Source organism: Pongo abelii, chromosome 16 (genome assembly GCF_028885655.2).
Source record: "Pongo abelii isolate AG06213 chromosome 16, NHGRI_mPonAbe1-v2.0_pri, whole genome shotgun sequence".
In the NCBI taxonomy this organism is placed as follows: domain Eukaryota; kingdom Metazoa; phylum Chordata; class Mammalia; order Primates; family Hominidae; genus Pongo; species Pongo abelii.
The window spans coordinates 56,708,659-56,730,503 of record NC_072001.2 but is presented as its reverse complement, the minus strand read 5'-3'; the positions used below and the strand labels follow the sequence as shown (position 1 = coordinate 56,730,503).

The 21,845-nt window shown below is 39.5% G+C and overlaps 1 protein-coding gene and 1 non-coding gene across 6 annotated transcripts in view; one reads left to right on the top strand and one right to left on the bottom strand.

Moving 5' to 3' along the window:
- Positions 1-2,321: 2,321 nt before the first annotated feature.
- LOC112129325 (U6 spliceosomal RNA) lies at positions 2,322-2,428 on the bottom strand. The gene has a single exon (XR_002911727.2). It is a non-coding gene; the product is annotated as a U6 spliceosomal RNA (small nuclear RNA).
- A 4,564-nt stretch (positions 2,429-6,992) lies between these two features.
- Positions 6,993-21,845, top strand: part of WDR72 (WD repeat domain 72) — a 236,037-nt gene continuing 221,184 nt past the window's right edge. For 4 of the 5 annotated variants that reach the window (XM_054531292.1, XM_054531290.1, XM_054531289.1 and 1 more), the window contains exon 1: positions 6,993-7,073. The gene's annotated coding sequence lies outside the window, so the exon portion shown is untranslated. 5 annotated transcript variants of the gene reach the window in all.

The window sequence follows — 21,845 nt, the reverse complement described above, 5'->3', positions numbered from 1 at the left end:
ATTCACAGGAGGAGGCCTCGGTTTCTTGATGGCTACTGGAAATAGACCTCTGTTCCTGAACAAATGGGCCTTTCCATAGAGCTGCTGGAGTGACTTCGTCTGGAGAGAATGACCCAAGCAGCAGAAAGAACAAGGTGGAAGTCACATTGTCATTTTACAATCTACATTTCACAGTTGTTCTCCATCATATCTACCGTGTTCTTCTTGTTGGAAGGCAGTCACTAAGTATTGCCCACAGAGAGAATTAAGGCTTCACCAGAGGGAGGAGTTTCAAATAATTTCTGGACATATACTAAACCATCACGAGTTGTTTTTATCATTTCACAGATTGACTGAACTAATTTACTTAGGCATTATTTCTAGTCAATTTTTGTATTATAATATGTCAGAGGATCTTTCTGATTGGAAATTACCACATCTTCTCCAAAGATATTTATTGTATCTGGCAAAAATCTTTCAGTGCTTAAAAGGAAGAGGGGTTCACACTGCATAGCATCTTATCAGCAAAGAAACACATTTCAACTATAAAAGAACTATCTGTCCTTTTGTTCAAACACCTGAATCCTGCAGTATAGGGATTAACAGATTATAAAGTAAGTCATCATTGTCTGGCTAGCCTTATTGATGTAATGGGAGGAAAGGTAGGAGATAGTTTTTGTGTATCAGGACACTTTTCTGAGAAACACAAAGTATTCTAGGAACACAAATTTGAGTGTCTTCAGAGGCCAAGCAGGTAGTATAGATGGGTGAAGACTATAGGGAGTGGCGAGGCCTACAACATTCAAATGCCAGTTGAAAATAACAGCACCAATACCAAGCCAACCAAACAAATCACCTTCCAGTGTCCAGTTTGTCTTTCACCTGCCAGCTTGCTCTTCCTGCTGATGTCTAAGCTCTAACTTGCTTTTCTTTGGGAAAAATAAAGATGTAAGCAACGAGCAAGTTAAGGGAATCCTTGTGGTTCCTTTCTTTTTGTTCTCTCTTATATCCTAAACTAAGGATTAACTGCACGTCTCCTTCCATCATCTACAGAGAGAGACAGAAGGCATGCTCTCTTCATCCTCTCCCATCTGTTACACTGAACACACTCTTGCTGTCCAAGGCAGTTGGTCTCATATGCATCCCCTCTAGCAGCATGTGTTAGGGGCACCATGTTTCTTTAAATAGGCTGTCATTCCAGGTTTATTATTAGACCGGTTTCAATCATGCTGTGTTGAGGCTACCTGTGCCTCGACAGTATAGAAATTCATACACTGGAAACAAGGCCAAATAGGCACAATACTTCCCAAAAATTCTTTGTGCTTTAGGTGATAACATCAATGTTTGTGTTTGAGATATTCAGTATACTATTAATTTTTCTTTATTCAAAGGAGAAAAGGCCCTTTTAGAAACATTGCTTTAGAACCTCCAATTTTATTCAACCCTGCCTTGAATGCCAATTCTAGATGAGTTTTTAACGACCACTTCTCAGTCCAAGGATTAAGACCAAAGAAAAATAAGGAGATTTTATGGCACTTATAAACTATGTTAGTTCATTGCATTCCAAAATGCAGTTCATTCAACAGTGCGATAAGATACAACTTTTCCTTCATTCAGTCTTCTATTCCCTATTTACCAAATAATTATTGAGCAAGGAGATGGTGAACAGACAGACATAGCCCCTCATGGAGTTAATAGTCAATCTAGTACATCAAATTTGCAAACACTGAGAATATGTATATTTAATCCCCAGTTAAATATTTCCTTGGTGGAGAAATTTCCTCTCACACACTGATGGAAGCATTTGCTCCAACTATTAAAAATCAACTTGGAAAGATGTATGGAGAGGCATAAAAAATAGGGACACATTTTGACTTAATAATTCTGCTTCTGGAAATCTGTCCTAACAAAATATTCAACACAGCATAATTTAGTTAAAATTTAGAAACAAACACCCAGCAAGTGGGAAGCATGGGAAGCAGGCATACTACAAAGCATCTATTTGATGGTCTATTATGCAGCTATTAAAAAGGATAATTATGAAGACAATGTAGCAACAAGGTAAACTTCTTATAATGTAATGTTTAAGGGAAAGGATATAAACTGTACCTGTATAACATTACAAATACATAAACAAGTACTTTTTCAGAGAGGCAAGAAAGAAATACACTGAAAAAAAGGATACTAAAGGTTCTTTTAGATTGCTACGGGTTGGGATATGTATTTTTTCTCTTCGTCTTCTATGTATTTATTTTAATGTATATTTATTTAATCTTGGAAAACAAATTATACTAAATGTCCAATCCTCTTGTTTTTTTAAAAAATTATGGTTTATTTCACTTTGAAAAATGGAATGCTTCAAACATTTGGATGTCATCCTTGTGCAGGGGAGATGCTAGTCTTCTCTGTATCGTTCCATTTTTACTGTATGTGCTGTCGAAGCAAGCACAAAATGAACTCTTCTAAAGAAGTGGGGAAATTATAAAATTTCATCTGAATGGGTGAGATATCAAATTGCATATCATGTTGTTTTTACTTTAGAACTTATGGAGCTTTTTCAGTTATAATAGCATGTGCTACATGAATAAGAAAACAAGAAATAAAGGGAGGAAGGGATACACTATTGCTATAACCAATACCCACTGTGTCAGGACCCAAGAAATACATATAGGTTGGTACACAATCAAAGGTCTTATTTGTGTGCCGGAACTTTCAGAAAAGAAGCCTTGGAGACCTCTATTTTATCCCATAAGCCAGGTGCAGGAACAGCCCTGAGTCCAGTCAAAGAAGTAGCAATGAATAAGATGTATAATAAATGAGGTGGGCGTGTCATTTTGTCAGTTGCTTCCTACTGACTAACCAAGAGCAGATAATTCTGCTTCTGAATTCATTAATTTTGGCAAAAGGTATCTTGGTCTACCTAATTCAGCTTCTCCATTTAACAGTGAGGAATCTGAGGCAGGTTCACATTATGATTTTAGTGGGCATTTTTGCTTTGGGGAGGTCTCTTCATTTATAAACAATATTAAAAATTATATCTTACAATGTCAAGTTAAAAATATAGACTTGGGTAAGCAAAGACTTTTATTCTAAAGGAGTATTGCAATGGAGAGAAAGTGACTTGCAATAGGAGGAGGGGTACTATTGCAATTAGAAGAAAACTTTGATCCTGAGATATACAAACCTCTCAAAGTTTAGGCAGAAAAGGTCTTTTCTTTCTAGGAAGGAATAAACAATGCTGGAAATAACAGGATGTCGAAAAGCGGAATGAGTTAGGGTGAATGATCTTACAGTAGAAAAGAGAAAATTCTACCCTATGATCACCCAATTTTCAGGAGGGGCTCTTAAGGAGGGGTTGTATGATGGCTTAGGCAAAGGGCAGGTCAAAGCTCAGGGGCCAGGAGAAGGAGAGAATTCTAACTAAAATTGGGTCAAGTCAAGGTAGCAGATATTCTGTCCACACTGGTCTGTGGGTGAAAAGTTCAGCTAATCATTAATGATGCAAAGAATGGAATGGTGGAGCGTCTATGTTCAGCTTTGTCATAAAAAAAACAAGGTTGGCATCAGCAAGTCTTATATAAGTCACATGGGGGAGGATCTTTCCTGGTATAAGCTGTTTTCTAGAACACTAAAGAGTGGGAGGGTTCCTTTAACCCTGTTTTCCAGGATCACAGGACTTGGGTAAAGTTCAACATGGTCAGTGGACTACATTGGTACAAAGACCAACACATTAAAATTACATATTACAAGACTTTCTTTGACTTAAATATTCTTTTGTTCTTTTCTCTCTGCCCCCATTTTGTGGGCCCCCAAATTATTATGGATCCTGGGCACTGCCCCTAATGGATAAGCCAGCCCTGATCTGAGACACAGAGAGGCTGTGGGTCTCTAAGACCACTAAGCTAGCTACAGCAGAGCTCAGACAAGAGCAACTAGGTCTAGACCTCTTTCTACATTTGCGACTATGAAGACTATGGAGAAGGCTCTGCTCAAGAGGTAGGATGAAGGCTTGGGGATGAGGGGATGTGTGGGGATATTAACTTTGATATAAGAACCTGCAGACTTAGAAGGAAAGGATTGGTGAGGGAAATTCATTAAAGAGTTGATGGCTGGGAGTGCTTTAACAGTTGACTGTCACAGGCACATCATTCAACAACATTTATTCTGTATCTCCTATGTGCTTGGTGTCCCTGCCTTTACGGAGCTTACAGTCAAGAACGGGAGGCCAATGCACAAGCAATGGTAGTCAGTTGTGACAAGTGTAATGACAGAGGAAGCAAGGTAATTAGGAGTGAGTAACAAGCACACCTAACCTGCAGGAGGGAAGTGAGAATCCAGAATAGAAATGAACCAGTCCCAAAGGATGCAGAAGGCGACAGGAGTGCTCTAGTAGGAAACATTGCATGCAGGAAGAACCAGGATATGTGAAGTTTAAGAGATGGAAAACCTGTGATCTTACCTGGGCCTGGCCAAATATCCTTAATATTTGGGAAGCCAGATATCAGTGAAAAAAAGGAGGAGTTAAAATCTCTCCCAACCTGCTTCCAGGAGTATTAGAATCCAAGACTAAGGAGCCAATAGGATTTGGAGCGTAAAGTCATGTAACTGAGAAACCTTAAAAAAAAAAAAAAAAAAAAGCAGTGTCTCCCCACCCCACATTTTACTAAACCACCCAGTCATTCAGTTTAGGTACTTAGTCTATTCACAGCAGGCTAGCATGCTGGTTTCAATGTTGAATTTTTCACCCACTCTTGATACTTTTAATGGCTTTTCCCTACTCAGAGGCTGCATTTTTTGTTTTGTGGGCTTTTTGTTTGTTTGTTTGTTTGTTTTTGTTTTTGACAGAGTCATGCTCTGTTTCTCAGGCTGGAGTGCAGTGGTACAATCAGGGCTAGCTGCAGCCTTGAACTCACAGACTCAAGTGACCCTCCTGACTTAACCTCAAGAGGAACTGGTACTACAGGTGCACAGCCACCATGCCTGGCTAATTTTTGTATTTTTTGTGGAGATGGGGGTCTCCTCCTATTGTCCAGGCTGGTCTCAAACTCTTGGGAGCAAGCAATCTATTCACCTCAGCCTCCTAAAGTGCTGGGATTACAGGCATGAGCCACCATGCCCATGCAGTCTTGAGGAAAACGTCCTTCCATCCCTTACCAAAAGATCTTGGATATATTGATTTCTTTTTTTTGTGTATATACCCAGCAGTGGAATTGCTGGATTATATGGTAGTTTTATTTTAATTTTTTTGAGGAACCTTCAAACTGTTCTCCATAGTGGTTGTACTTATTTATATTGCCACCAACAATGTATGGGGGTTCCCTTCTCTCCACATCCTTGCCAGCATTTGTTATTGCCTGTCTTTTGGATGTGAGCCGTTTGAATTTGGGTAAGATGATATCCCATTGTAGTTTTGATTTGCATTTCTCTGATGATCAATGATGTTGAGCACCTTTTCATATGCCTGTTTGCCATTTGTATGCCTTCTTTCGAAAAATGTCTTTTTGGGTCTTTTGACTATTTTTATATTTATTTATTTATTTAGAGATGGAGTCTCACTCTGTCACCCAGGTTGGAGTGCAGTGGTGTGATCTCAGCTCACTGCAGCCTCCACCTCTTGGGTTCAAGCGATTCTTCTGCCTCAGTCTCTGGAGTAGCATCGACTACAGGCACGCACCATCATGCCCAGCTAATTTTTGTATTTTTAGTAGAGACAGGGTTTCATCATGTTGGCCAGGCTGGTCTCGAACTCCTGACTTCAAGTGATTTGCCCACCTCACCCTCCCAAAGTGCTGGAATTACAAACGTGAGCCATTGTGTCCGGCCTTCTGCCCATTTTTAAACTGAATTATTATATTTTTTCCTATTGAGTTGTTTAAGCTCTTTAGTACAACCACTATGGAGAACAGCTTGGAGCTTTCTCAAAAAACTAAAACTAGAACTACCATATGATCCAGCAATCCCATTGTTAGGTATATATCCAAAAGAAAGAAAATCAGTATATCAAAGAAATATCTGCATTCCTGTGTTTATTGCAGCACTGTTCACAATAGCCAAGATTTTGAATCAACCTAAGTTGTCCATCAACCGATAAACTGATAAGGAAAATGTGGTACAACATATACATGGTGGAGTACTATTCAGCCATAAAAAGAATGAGATCCTGTCATTTGCAACAACATGGATGGAACTGGAGATCATTATGTTAAGTGAAATATGCCAGGCACAGAAAGACAAACTTCACGTTCCCACTTATTTGTGGAAGCTAAAAATTAAAACAATTCAACTCATGAGGATAGAGAGTAGGAGGATGGTTATCAAAGGCTGTGTAGGATAGTGGGGGGTGGGGGAGTGGGGGGGGGGAGGTGGGAATGGTAAATGGGTAGAAAAAAATAGAATGTATAAGACCTACTATTTGGTGGCACAACAGGGTGAATATAGTCAATAATAATATAATTGTACAGTTAAAAATAACTAAAAGAGTATAATTGGATTGTTTGTAACACAAAGGATAAGTGCTGAGCTGATGGAAACCTCATTTACCCTGATGTAATTATTACGCATTGTTTGTCTGTATCAAAATACGGCATATACGTCATAAATATATACACCTACTGTGTATCCCCAAAAACTAAAAAAAAAAAAAAAAAAAAAAGAAAGAAAAAAGGTTGAGGCCTCGTCTCTGCCAATGCCTAGGGTCAAGAGTTCACGTCACCTGGGCTCTTTTGATCTAACCCCCCCTAACTAATTCTCTCCAGCCCTGAGAGGACAGGCAACCGCAGGCTGCTGGCGGGCCTTTTCCAGCCGCCACCGCAAGTGAGAGAAGGAGGGAGGGAGGGCGGGAGGGAGGCAGCGGGTCAGGGCTGCAGGAAGGGAGAGCGGGTGCACCCGGTCCGCGGGCGGCTGGGGCCAGAGCAAGCCGGGTCCGCGTGCTGCGGGGGCAGGACCGGGGCGGGGCGGGGGCAGGACCGGGGCGGGGCGGGGGCAGGACCGGGGCGGGGCGGGGGCAGGACCGGGGTGGGGCCGGGACCGGTGACCCTAAGGGCGAGACCCGCCAGACTGCCTGGCCTCTGCCGCTCCTCGGCCCCACGGCTCAGGTAAGGCAGGCATCCCCAGAGCTCAGGTCGGGCTGCCGGGTCCCAGGCTGGTGGTCTTCGTCTGCCCCTGGCTGGTGCAGCCGCACGCCTTCCCGCCTTCAGAGCCCGGCGCAGGAGGGGAAGGCCCGCGCTTGGATACAGCTGGGCGGGGAAACAGGGTGGGCGTGCGCAGCGCTGTCTCTAACCCCTTCCTTTTGCTCTAAGCTCTTGCACTTGGAAATTGGAAAAGTCCCTCTTCAAACTCTTTTCCAGATGTGGCATCAGGAGTGAACAAAGCCGCTCATCTCGCAGTATCCCTACCTGTGCTCCTGGGAGGAGTCTACCCCAGATACGTTTAGGGACCTGCCTTTCCCTATTAGGATAGTTTTTTGGAACTTGGGAATTGGACTTCTGTTGAACGGAATCGATTGAATTAATTTTATGTATTTATTTTTTAAAACTTTAATTTTAGGTCGAATTAATTTTAAAGCTGAGTTCAGGGGCAGGGAAAACGACTGGGTGGGCCTAAGCCTGCTGGGGTGTGACAGCTTGGGGCTGTGGGGACGGGGGCTAGCGAAACCTTCCTTGCTCTGCCACTTGGGCTGAGTCGGCAATAAAGACTGCGGGGACGAGACTTTTGCCACTTGTAAGGTTGGATGAGAGGCAGGAAGATAAAGGGGGGACTGTCTGTGCTGACAAAATCTGGGAAATGTGATGCACTGGGAATACTTCCTTTTGGAAACTGGTGCTTCCTTATACCATCTCCCTCACTTATTAAAGCATTTTTGTATGCATTTCAATACAGTTAACGACGTTCTGTTAAACAAAACGTAGGTGTATGGTACGTTTGTCTTCCCCCACCCCTCCCCGCCCCCCCGTTTTGTGCTAAATGAGTTCAAGGTCAACGATTGGAGACTAGGTCACCTGTTGGGGATCTTTTTACCTGAAGTGTTTTCCTCCAGCCCGTCCCATTGTCACTGCCAAAGCGCCATTCCTTTCTTCCCTGTTCAGCTCTCACCACTTACAAACCAGTGAAAAGGAAAGCGACCACTTCTGTCATGCAAGTACTTGTGGTTAAGTTGGTCTTGTGCAGCTTTTTTTTTTTGTAAACATCACTTGTTCCTTTGTCTTTTCTTAATTCCTTCAATATTAAAATGTGCCAATAGAGTCTTCTGTAAAGAATGTAAAAGGCTGTTGGAGAAAGGGAAACTGCACTTGAAGGTGTCTAGTAAAGTGATCTTTTTAACCTAAAAAATAATATTTTATATTGAGTTCCAATGCTTTCACTTATTTTGGAAAAGATATTTTAAGATGATAAGTATTTTGTCAAGAAAATATTAACTAGGCTGGGCGCTGTGGCTCATGCCTGTAAGTCAAACACTTTGGGAGGCCAAGGTGGGTGGATCGCTTGAGCTCAGGAGTTCCAGACCAGCCTGCGCAACATAGCAAAACTTCATCTCTACAAAAATCAGCTGGGTGTGGTGGTGTGCGTCAGTCCATAATCCCAGCTACTTGGGAGCCTGAGGGAGTAGGATGACTTGAGCCTGAGAGGTCCAGATTGCGGTGAGCCATGATTGCATGCTTCACTGTACTCCAGGCTGGGTGACGGAGAAAGACCCTGTCTCAAAAGAGAGTAAAAGGCAGACACAGAGAGAGAGAGAGAGAGAGAGAGAAAACTCTTAAGTTTCTCCCTGTGTGTGAAATCTTCCATTAACAGTCTCTACCCAATGAACTGAATGCTTTAGAAATCTGACGTTCTAGTTTATACATGCCTACTGGAATGCAAGAGTGCATTTGACTTGTGAAATAACTTAAAGGAACCTTGAAAATAATGGTATCAGTAAGATTTTAAGATTTCAAGTTTGTTGCATTCAGATATCTTCGTAGCTTGACAATTCATATACTCGAAATTTCTGTTATTTAATAATAATAATGTTAGTAATAATGTTGCTCACAATAGGGGTCGTCCTTTGTGAATAATTCTTTTTTTTTTAATTTTTAATTTGTTGTTGTTGTTGTTGAGATGGAGTCTCACTCTGTCTCCCAGGTAGGAGTGCAGTGGTACTATCTCGGCTCACTGCAACCTCTGGTCCCTGGGCTCAAGTGATTCTCCTGCCTCAGCCTCTCCAGTAGCTGGGGTTACAGGTGCCTGCCACCATGCCCGGCTAATTTTTGTATTTTTAGTAGAGATGGGGTTTCACCATGTTAACTAGGCTGGTCTCGAACTCCTGACCTCAAGTGATCCACCTGCCTCGGCCTCCCAAAGTGTTGGGATTACAGGCATGAGCCACTGTGCCTGGCTATTTAGGAATAATTCTATCGCTACATCATAAATGGTACCTTTCTGGAGGCCTTTTCTGTATATATGGTTATTTTTTCCCAGTTGTTAAGCTTTGTAGATTCAGTTCTTCTCTAGGCTGAATTGGAAGCAGGCAGATGTGGTAGAGACCTGGACTAAAATTATCTATCTGTGCACTGAGGTCTAGGCCCAGGTCAGCTTTGAAGTCCTTGCAAGTCCTCTTCCTAATTAACTCTGGGGACCCAGGAGTTTCTTAATTTACAAGTGTCGTGTTTATCTTCAAAATGAGAGTTATCTTTGGTCTGAAAAGACATTTGGGCCCCTTTGAACTTTTCTAAAAAATGCAAATTTTCGTTTACAGAGCTAGATATCATTGCTCTAGCGGAACACTGATTCCAGAATTTGCTCTCATTTCCAGAGGCTGTCCTCACATGCTGACCACCACTTCTGCCCCACCTAATCAGTATAGTGCAGTGATTAAGAATGTGAGTTTTTCATAGACTGATGGATCTGTTTGTTTCCTAGCTCTGACCTTAGGCGAGTTACTTATGTTCTCCAAGACTCATTTTCTTCATGTTTGGAATAGTGATAATAATGCATATTGATATTATGAGGACTGCATGAAGCAGTGAACATAATCTAAACAGCACAGTGTCTACAACTTAACATATAGTCAGTAAATGGTAGCAGTTGTTTACTTTGACACTGACTTTTCCTCTCTCTTTCTCTCTTTTTTTTTTTAACAAGTTGAAATTTAACTGGGAGAAATGTAAAGCCCTACACAGTAAGTGTTTAAAACAGTAAGCAAGTACAGGATGAGGGAGATGTAATTTACTGAACCAATCAACCTTTTGGTTAATTGACATTTTGTTGCTTGTGAGTCAGCAGTGAGTTGTGAGGGCTCATGTATTAGTCCTTTCTCGTACTGCTCTAAGGACACTGCTCTAAGACTGGGTAATTTATAAAGAAAAGAGGTTTAACTGACTCACATTTCCACATGGCTGGGGATGCCTCAGGAAACTTACAATCATGGCGGAAGGCACCTCCTCACAGGGTGGCAGGAGAGAGAATGAGTGTGGAGCAAAGGGGGAAGCCCCTTATGAAACCATCAGATCTCGCGAGACCTTACTATCAGGAGAACAGCATGGGGGAAACCGTCCCCAGGATTCAATTACCTCCCACTGGGTCCCTCCCACCACATGTGGGGACTATGGGAACTACAAGATGAGATTTGGGTGGGGATGAAGCCAAACCATATTAGCCCAGAAAGCTGATATGATTTTTAGATTGCTTTAGTATAAATTAGAACACAAAGTCCTGTGAAATCCTTATTCTCCTTAGGGTATCAGTACTCCTACTTTCTTTGTTACCACTTTCTTATGTTAAGAGGAATAATGAATTTCAGAATGGGGGAGTGAGAAGGTGTGGTTGATAGAGACTACCTTTTCTATTAGAGACTGAGCTATGCCCCCCACTTTTGTAGACTGGATATGTAAATTACCAGCTGAACGTTTCAGTAATTGGACTTCCTTAGAGAAACTCTTCTTGATCTCCTCCCAGCAGGGTTAAGTGCAGCCTCTGCTGCGCTCTCTACCTGCTTTGTGGGAACCAGGCCTAGCCCTTCTCTCTTTGCCGTAATGGAGGCCCCATGATCTGTCAGCATCATGGGACAGGAAGTGGGGCCTTCATCTCATTCTCAAGAGGGGAACAGAGTCAAGAACACAGTAGGTGCTTCATAAATCTTTGTTAAATTAATTAACTGCCACTTCCCAAAACACTGTTAAAACGAAATTGCTTTATTTTCTGTAATGCATTGCATAGTTTTCTCCTCTTTCTTAAATGTGCAAAACCTTGTGCTAATTCTATATGCCCGCTTTTGAGAATCTATATGCCTGCTTTTTAGAAATACAATGTATTTAGCTGTAATTATTATTTAAAATTGAAAATAAAAATAATTTGTAATAGCATCATCAATTTTTAGTTAAGGGAAATAATTAATGTGATCCCTAGTAACCCGTTATGCCACATAGGAGCACAGATAATTATTTCTCGTCTTGTTGAGGAACTGGGATGTAAGCATTTAAAGTATCTTCTTTATATGCATTTTGATTTCCTATTGAACAAAAAAATATAAACAGGAAGGACTTCATTCTTTTTTCCAGTGAGATCACAGAGATAAACCAAGTTAGAGCAACTCTCTTGAATAGCTAATAGCTGTCGCCTAGGGAAGGAGAAAATTATTTTCTGCCTTCCATGTTGATGTATATAGAACATGTGTTCTGAGTAGCACCTATTTTCACTGCCTCTTTTTCTAGTTGAGGTGCAACATAAACTATTTTAATTAATATTGTGTCACCAAAAGGGGTTGAAATAGCCAATTGAATTCTGCCAAGATAGAGTCTTTTGATGAAAACATATCTTTATTGATTGTGGATGAAGAAAATCATTCTTAAAATGAAACCCAGAGAAAAATCATATCCCTCAGAGAAAATTTCTGAGTGGCAGGCTGAGATTAACATCATAAAATTGAATTTGTGCTGCAAGCCTTTGATGTAATCAGCAGCTGGGAGATGGTGTTGCCCTTGCTGTGCTCTCTCTGATTGTGGTGAATTATTGTGTGGAATGAAATAAGTGTTTCTTGTGTCCCTCCTCCAAGAAATACAAACAAGGTATTACCAGGTAGTTTCTTGCTAGTTAAAATGGGTTGGATCGATTCCAGGCCTCTCAGGCTCTTATACACCCATGAACTATAGGTGTTGGATATTTATTTATGCCCTAGAGACAGAATTTCTTTATATCACTGGACAGTGACTTCTTTGGTCAGTAGAAATCAAGCAGAGAAGAGGGATCCCCTTTGCCATGGATTTTTTTTTTCTTAGAATAAGCAGAGGCCAGGATGTTTTAGAAAATGCCGTAGTGCCGCATATTGCCTGGTTTTTGTTGGCCTATAGGTTCAGGCAAGCCCTTTCCTGTCTCCCTCTGCTACCTCTTATGTCATAAACTGCATTGCAATCACCCCAATGTGGAAATCTCACATTGTGTATTATGAGTCTTTTTCCATGACACTAGTGTTTTTAGTGTTTTTGTATTAAGTTCTGATGCTTTGAAAACATTCTGGCCCATGCATACACTTCCACATATATAATGAATAGGTTTTATAGATTAAGACTCTTAGACTAAACAGTCTTTAGTCTAAGAGTGATTTGGCATCCTAACCACCCCTGTGGTTGAATTTAAGTTGTGTTTGTTTTGTTTTGTTTTGTTTCATTTTCTTTAAAGAAATAGGTGGACTGGCTTGTCTGTATGGAATTGTAAACAGAGATGATGTCATCATTATGAATTCTCACTTTCAAGTCCTTTAAGAAGTGGGATGGGCTTTGAGGTCATACAAATCTAGGGATGTAATCCCTAGGGATGTAATCGTAGCCAGGGGATTTAGATTACCGAGCCTTCTTTTCCTAATAACAGTAATGGTAGGTGTGTGGATTACTTGAGAAAATGCATGGGAAAGCCACTGGCACAAGGTCTAGAACACAGTTGGCATTCAGTAAACACTTGTTGAATTGAGTATATAACACTGTGCCTTAACACTGAGAAAAGAGGCAAGGACAGTGAAGACAGAAGGTGGGATGTGTTTAAGAATAAGGGAAAGTAGGAAGAGCCAGGACTAGAGAAAATTTTGAATAATCAAGTGGTGAGATAGGGACTATGAAACAGAGGTGGGGCTTATCTTGGCTCATGACAGAAAATCCACAAAGATGTTCACAAAGGCTAAAAAGGCTACAGTTCCTTCAGATTATGAGCCTCAAATCCTGTACTTCCTCTACCACTTTTTCCATACCACCTTGGGATTCTGCATTCATAGCCTTGCTAATGAAGGTCTGTTTTGGCCTAGCTTCTGCTAGAATCCTTTAGTGCAAAAGATGAGTTTAAAGTCTTCCTGGCAGGTATTCCTGGTTGGTAGGACAGAGTCAGAAAACACTAGAATCGTGGGCATTAGGGAGGCTTCTCCAAATAGGCCTTGTCCATATAGGCCTGTATTTCTGCCTATGGGAGTGCCTGCCATTTGCTTATTCTAGGAGGAAAAAACGATTGTTATAATTACAGTGGACTGACTTCCAATGTCAACTTGTGCTGAAACTGAAAGAAGGGAAGTAGATGTCAGGGCCAAGGAAGAAGATAACTAGTCCTTGGAAGAACACAGGACTTTTACACGAGAAGCCAAAGTGTGAGGGATGACCCGTTGACAACCATGGGAGTGAAACTTGGTTTGCTGTTGTGCCTCGGAAATGCTTCTACCAACCTACTTTATGTTGGTTCTTTACATACTTAGGATTTGACTTATAGGTTGTGAATTCCTAGAGGGCAGGAACTTGTGTTTTTTCATCTTTCATTTAGTAGGGCTTTACTAGATACTAATTATTGAATTAATAAATGAATATATCCTTTTCTCAAGGAGCCGATAATGTAGATGGAAAGGAGATTTATTACACAAAGAGGTAGAGAATAGATTTTGGTATATGACCAATTGTGTGATTCAGACTAAAATTTAAATATATGTTTCAGGAACTGATACATGTGTTACTGAGATCTACATTCTGACTCGAAAGAAACAAAGTCTGTCAAATGCTGTATTACTTTTCTAGGAATGTATAACAAAATACCACCACTGGGTGACTTACACAACAGAAATGTGTTGTCTCACAGTTCTGGAGGCTGGAGGTCTGAAATCACAGTGTCAGCAGGGTTGGTTCCTTCTGAGGGTGAGATGAAGGTTCTGTCCCATGTCTCGCTTAGCTTCTCGTGGTTTGCTATTAATCTTTGGTGTTCCTTGGCCTGTAGAAGTCACCCCAACGTCTGCCTTCACCTTTACCTGACTTTCTCTGTGTGTGTGTCTGTCTGCACATTTCCTTGTTTTATATGACGACCAGTTAGATTGGATTAGGAGCTCACCCCAATCCAGTATTACCTCATCCTCACTTAATTAATTATATCCACAATGAGCCCATGTCCAAATAAGGTCATACTTGGAGGCACTCCGAGTTAGGGCTTCAACATATAAATTTTGAATAGGCTCAATTCAACTCATATTAGATGAGAATGTGGTAGATTTTTGAAAAAATCAAATTGTTTTTTAAATTTAAATTATTTTACTTTGCCAATTTGATACTTTTGAAGTTTTATCTTTATCTCTCCTACTTAATTCACTTAATAGATGGGATCTACTGTAAGTTGTGAATGATAGAATGAAGAATTATAAATGACAAGAATTTCATTTATCTTAATATTGATTACTTAGCAGGATTTATATACAGATTTTGAGATTTGAAAAGCCTTTTGATAATAGAGTCTAATATTTATTGAATGCTTACTAATTAATGATTTCCAAGGATTATTTACTTACATCAACCCTATTAGATTGATATTATTATTTATCCTTATTTTATTGATAAAAATCCAACACAGAGTTGTAAAGTAACCTTCTCAAGGACATAGATTGGTAGAGTTGGCATTTGAATCCAGGCTCACTGACTGGAGGGCCTGACCCACTGGTACATGCTGTCTCCTTACTCATTACGGCCGGGTGCAATAGATAATTGATCCCCTTTCATGGATGACAAAATAAGTTCGTTGGGTCACAAAACCAGCAAATGTGTTAGATTTGTGATTTAAACTTAGGCGTTACAGACATATCTTGGAGATATTGTGGGTCCTATTGTAGGTTTGATTCCAAGCCTCTCTAATAAAGTGAATATTGCAGTAAAGCAAGTCACACAATTTATTTTGGATTCCCAGTGCATATCAAAGCCTATTAAGTATACAATAATATAATATCTAAAGTAACAATGTGCATACTGTGATTACAAATACTTTATTGCTAAAAAGTGCAAATGATCATCTGAGCCTTCTGCAAGTTGTACTTTTTGCTGGAGGAGGGTCTTGCCTCCATGTTGATGGCTGCTAATTGATTAGGGTGGTGGTTTGCTGGAGTTTGGGGTGGTTCTGGCAATTTCTTAAAATATGACAATAATGAAGTTTGCTGCATTGATTTGAAAGCTTTTTTTTTTAAAGTAGTCTCACTATGTTGCCCAGGCTGGTCTCAAACTCCTGGCCTCAGGTGATCCTCACACCTCTTAGCCTTTCAAGTAGCTGGGATTACAGGCATATGTCACTGTGCTCAGACCTTTTGTGAAAGATTACTCTGTAGCATGTGATGCTGTCTGATAGCATTTTACCCACAGTAAAACTTTTTCCAAAATTGGAGTCAATCCTTTTAGACCCTGCTACTTTACCAACTAAGTTTATGTAATATTCTGAATGTTTTGTTTTCATTTCAGCTATGTTCATAGCATCTTCACCAGGAGTAGATTCCATCTCAAGAAACCACTTTCTTTCTCATTCATAAGAAGCAGCTTCTCATCCATTTACATTTTATCAAGAGCTTGTAGCAATTCAGTCCCTCTTCAGACTACTTTTAATTCTAGTTCTCTTACTATTTCCACCACGTCTGCAGTTACTTCCTCCACTGGAATTTTGAATCTCTCCAAGTCATCTATGAGGGTTGGAATCAACTTCTTCTCAACTCCTGTTAATGTTGATATTTTGACCTCCTGCTATGAATCACAAATGTTCTCAAGGCACCTAAAGTGGTGAACCTTTTCCAGAAAGTTTTCAATTGACTTTGTCCAGGTATATCAGAGGAATCTCTACCTATGGCAGCTATAGCCTCACAAAATATATAGCTTAAATAATAAGAGTTGAAAGTCAGAATTACTGTTTGGTCCATGGGCTGTAGAATGGATATTATGTTAGCAAGCATGAAAACAGCATTAATCTCTTGTGCATCTCAGAGCTCTTGGTTGACTCGGTGCATTGTCAATGAACAGTATTGTTTTGAAAGGTTTTTTTTTTTTTTTTTTTTTTTTTTCTGAGCAATAGATCTCAACAATGAGCATAAAATACTCAGTAAACTATTCTGTAAATAGATGTTTTGTCATCCAGGCTTTCTGGTTCCATACACAGAGCACAGGCATTATTCTTAAGGGCCCTAGAATTGTTAGAATGATAAATGAGCATTGGCCTCAACTTAAAGTCGCCAGCTGCATTAGCCCCTAACAAGAGAGTCAGCTTGTCCTTTGAAGCTTTGAAGCCAGGCATTGACTTCTCCATTCTAGCTAGCAAAGTCCTACATGGCATCTTCTTCCAATAAAAAGGTATTTCATCTACATTGAAAATCTGTTGTTTAGTGTAGCCACCTTCATTAATTATCTGAGCTTAGAGCTTCTAGATAACTTTCTGTAGCTTCTCCATCAGCACTTGCTGCTTCATCTTGCACTTTCATGTTATGGAGGAAGCTTCTTTCCTTCAATCTCATGAACTCAGCTAGCTTCCAGCTTTTCCACTGTAGCTTCCTCACTTCTTTTAACCTTCATAAAATTGAAGAGAGTTAGAGTGCTGCTCCGGATTAGTGTTTGACTTAAGGGAATGTTGTGGACGGTTTGATCATCTTTCCTGATTATTAAAACTTTCTCCATATCAGCAATTGTTTCGGTCTCTGATCATTCATGTATTCACTGTAGTAGCACTTTCAGTTTCCATCAAGAACTTTTCCTTTGCATTCACGATTTAGCTAACGGTTTGGTGCAAAAGGCCTAGCTTTAGACCTGTCTTGACTTTCAACATGTCTTCCTCACTAAACTTAATCCTTTTTGGCTTTGATTTAAAGTGAGAAAAGTGCAACTCTTCCGTTCACTTGAACACTTAGAGGCCATTATAGGATTATCAATTTACCTAATTTTAATAGTGTTTTGTTTCAGGGAACAGAGAAGACTGAGGAGAGGGAGAGAGGAGATAGGGGAATGGCCAGTTGGTGGAACAGTCAGAACAAAAACTTAATTTGCCAATTAAGTTTGCCATCTTATATGGGCATAATTTATGGCACCCCAAAACAATTACAGTAGTGATATTTACAATCACAGACCACCACAACAGATATAATAAAAATGACAAAGTTTGAAATATTATGAGAATTACCAAAATGTGATACAGAGACACGAAGTGAGCACATACTGTTGGAAAAAATGGTGCCTATAGATTTGCTCAAGGCAGGGTTGCCACAAACCTTGAATTTGTAAAAAAACACAATTATCTGAGAAGTACAATAAAACGAAGTTTTATTCCCTCCCCTGGGGGAAATCCTTCCCAATTTTGGCTTCGAGCTCTAATTGTGCTCCCTCCCTGGACACTCTTGCATTTACATTAACATAGCACCTATCATACTATGGGATGATTCAGGGCAGGCCTGTCTCCTTAGACACCAGTAAGCTCCTTGAGGTTTGTGACTTTCTTTGTCTTTCTTGTCCACATCCCTAGAATCTTTGCACAGTCTCTGACATGTAGCAGATAATAAATATTTTTAAACTAAATATATGTAAACAAAGGCAAAAGGACCAAAGAAATCAGTTGAAGACAAAATAAATAAGTATTAATAAAGGAAGTAATTGAGTTGATAGAAGATGAAATCTGGAATAAAGGTAAAAATGTTATCAGAGGAGACTAGTATGGATATCTCAGAAGAAAATAATCTTAAAAATAAGAAAAAGTGATCCCATAGTGTGAAGTAATGAGGAAGCTCATGTATGAGAGACTTGATTTTCTTGGTTAATTGAAACAAAGGATCATCAACTAAGAGTGCTGGGATATGAGGAATTACCTCGGTAAGGGTGGAGTTTTGAAAGGTAGAGGAAAGGATTTGACTATGACAGAGGATGAAAGCCGCATTTCCCAATGTGATTTTAGGTAGTACATACCAAGTATTTATGTTAATAGACAAGTATTTCTTTTAATGTGTATTTTGAAAAATATAACCTGTACATTAAACCTCATGATTTTATGGACACTTATGATTAAGGCGATTCCAAAACAAATATACTTATGTAGCTTAATTTCTTCTTACCTAAGTTTAATTAATACTTAAGGCAAATTAATTTAAAGAGAGATATTAGGCAAACAGTTTTCCAGATTGTTTTTGGATATGGGAAAGAAAAACATGACTCAAGACCAGAAATAGGTTTGCAGAATTTATACACACACAAAACAATTGTTTTGTCTAGTAGCATGAATACTTAGTTAAAATTAATCAAAAGATGACTCCATGGTAAATATTTTGAGGGCAAGGATGGTGTTTTTCTGTTCTTTGTGTTCTCTGCAGCCCAACCCACCACCTGTAGTTCTCAATACATATTTGTTGAATTTAATTAAGAATGGTCTAGGACAATGGTATTTTTTGTTTATGTTAGCCACATCTAAGTAAAAAAAAAAAAAAAAAAAAAAAAAGATTTTCACTGTAAATAGAGGGTTAAATGTGGTATAAGCTAAATACATATCCACTTCTTAAAGCCTGAACTTTGAGGTTTAGACAAGCGGATTATAGTTTCTTGAGTTTGTTTGTTCACTAATTGAATATAAATAAAAGTGAAGTTACCACCCAGAAAGAATTGAGTTGTTCTCTCATATTTCTCTTAGCACATCTAATGCTCATCTCCTTGACAATGGCTAGAATTAGACACCCTTGGCCTTTCTTTGAATGTGTCAGCTCTGTTGCACTACAGCTTGTTGAGCAAGGAGGTGAAGTTTGAAGGCAATACTCTGAAAATCTTCGACTCACAAGTCTGGAAGAGCTGTAAGCTGTGATGGAAACCTCATCCATGTAGTGAAAGAGATGTGATTTCTTGGTTGTTTTGCTTTATACGTGTTCCAGGTCATGAGTGTTTGGAATTCAGAGATTAATTTGCACATCTGTTTAATTCCTCCTTTGATCTCTGGGCTGTTTCAGCTTTGACTTTACATGCTAAGATATTCTCTATCTAAAACACATTATTTTCTAGAGTTTACTAAATAGCAGTTAATTACTCAGTAACAACATTTTCAGAGGAGCTTGGCGCTGATGTTGGTTAGGGGTTAATTCCGAAATAGTCATGTTCCAGTGGGTTGACCAGACAGAATGTTATGTGTTATTTAAATATGACTTGGACACTCTTTGACCTCATAAAATTTATTTTTTTACCTTTTGTAAGGAGTGATCTAATAACAATCTGTTGATAAAATAATAACTTTGGCTTCAGGAGCATTTTCAAATAGATTTTGGGTGGACACAGCTTCTGCTGAGACCCATGCCAGCTTGGACTGGTATGTTCTCATGGACTGAAGTCAGGCCCTATGGACTGCAGAGGCTGCTTGGTTCATAGTCTTCTGTGGTTAAAGTAGATCTCATTCTGGCCTACCAGAACACCCAGTTACTTTCTCCAGCTTTCCTCAGTTTCCTTGAGTTCTTTGTTCCTTCCTAAAGCTCAACTTTGCCCTTTCCCAAACTGTTTCCACTTACTAGCTAGCTGTGTGACACTGGCCAAGCCACTTTACTCTGCTCTCCAATCTATCCATTTGTTTCATCAAGTTTACTAGGGTAAATTTATAATACATTTAATAAACTGCATACTTTTAAAGTGCACAATTCCAAATTGAGTGTACAGTTTTCACACCAAAGCTCTTTTTATCTCCACCTAAACTCAAAATTTTAAAAGCAAAACTCCCTCCTGGGATAAAGATGACCAAGGTATGTTTTCTGGAAAAAAAAAAAGTAATTCATCTTTGCCCCTCACAGTACCTATGAGTTTTGAAGAAAGTAGGTGGGATTCTTCTCCACTTAAGAGATGGGATTCACAGAGGTCACATAACTATAAGTGACAGATCTGAGATTCAAAGCCAGGCCTATTTTATCTCAAAGCTCATATTATTCACTGCTGTACTATATTTACTTTCCTCTTAGTGTTTATTCTGGTTAGAATGTTATTGTTAAAATTCATGCATTGTAACCAGGAACTTTATCCTTTGTGTTTCTAGTGGGCTGTCCTCAGTCAAGGGGTTTGAGATTTGTCTATGTTTGTGAGGTTGGTAAAGCAGACTCAGTGTCTGGGTGTGTCCCTGAAGACAGCTATTTATGACAAGGTAAACAATTCCAGTGTCCAGTAGACACCACCCACAAAACCACATTTGCATCATACTCGTTATTCTGCTACCCTCAGACAAGTCAGAAAGATAAAAACAAATTGTTACGGGGATGAAGATGAAGGTGGGCTGGAGGATGGGAGCTGTAATGGCGTGTTGTCCTTCCTTGTTCTTGCCAGGTATTGTATTTATGGAGAGAGGATCAGGAAGTGTCAGTTCAGCTTTTAAAGGCAATGAAGGCCATGTTGGAGCCTGGATGAATAAGAGGTTTATTGCTCTTGTTTTGCTTGATTTTTTTCTTTTTTAGAACAACCAAAATAACAAAGGAATTTCACATTGCAAATCCCTAAGAATTTCTGATGGGCAAGACAGGGGCATCTTTGCAATCGTGTGCAAGGAGCAAGTTCTGGATGGGCTGTTAGTAGACCTGCTTCAGTTTCCGTCTCGGCCACTCATTTCTTTGGTTACTTTGGCCAAGTAACCAACTTCCCTGGGCCTTCATTTACTCATCTATAGAAGGAAAGAGCGGTAATTGTGATCTACAAGGCTCCTTTTTGTCTTCAGCTTAGAGATACCAGAGACCCTACTATGCCTACAGGTCCCAGTTATATTTGAATTTCAGATGAAAAATACATATTTTCTATAAGCATGTCTCATACAATAAACAATAATTTTTAGTGTAACCATGTCCCAAATATTACATAGTATATACTGTACAAAACTTATTTGTTGTTCATCTGAAATTCAAATTTTACTAGGCATTTTGTATCTTTATTTGCTAAATCTGGCAACCCTAATTTGGCTTGGAGTCATTGATTTAAAGATCATCGTAGAGTTTAGAAGTAATAATAACAAATTGTATATTTTCATGGCCAAATATTCCAGCATATAGCCACAGTATTTTCAAGAAAAGAAATTGTAGTGTCAATACTGTAAAAGTAAAGGAAGGAAATCTCACACTCTCAAAGGTATTGCTAGAAAGTGATAGTCAAAATCTCTATCCACAGTACAAAATCATAGTGATTCATTGCCTCATCCAGTCAATTCATTCCATATGCTGAGTGCTGATTATGAACAAGGAATAATGATTAAAGTTATCTACACAGAATCACCTATACCCCCATCAGTTCTCCAAGGTAATTATTTTTTTTTCCATTTTATAGATAAGAAAACCGAGACTCAAAGAATATTTGCAAGTTACTAAGGTGTGGGAAAGGAAGGCAAAACTTTATCTGACTCACTCTATTAATATTTTCTTGCCCTTTTTCTTTACAATAAAGTATATTTTGAATTAAAATAATACAAATAGTGGCATGCTGGATGCAACCTAATGATGAACCCAGAATCAGAAACTTTATATTTCTGTGTATTTTGGTAGAACACGAAGAGAGGAACTGGGGTGGTTACGTTCCCCAGAATATACTTCTCCCAGAGCAAGACTATGCTTTGGTCCTAGGAAGGTCACACCACCTTTCTTCCACTTCCTCATC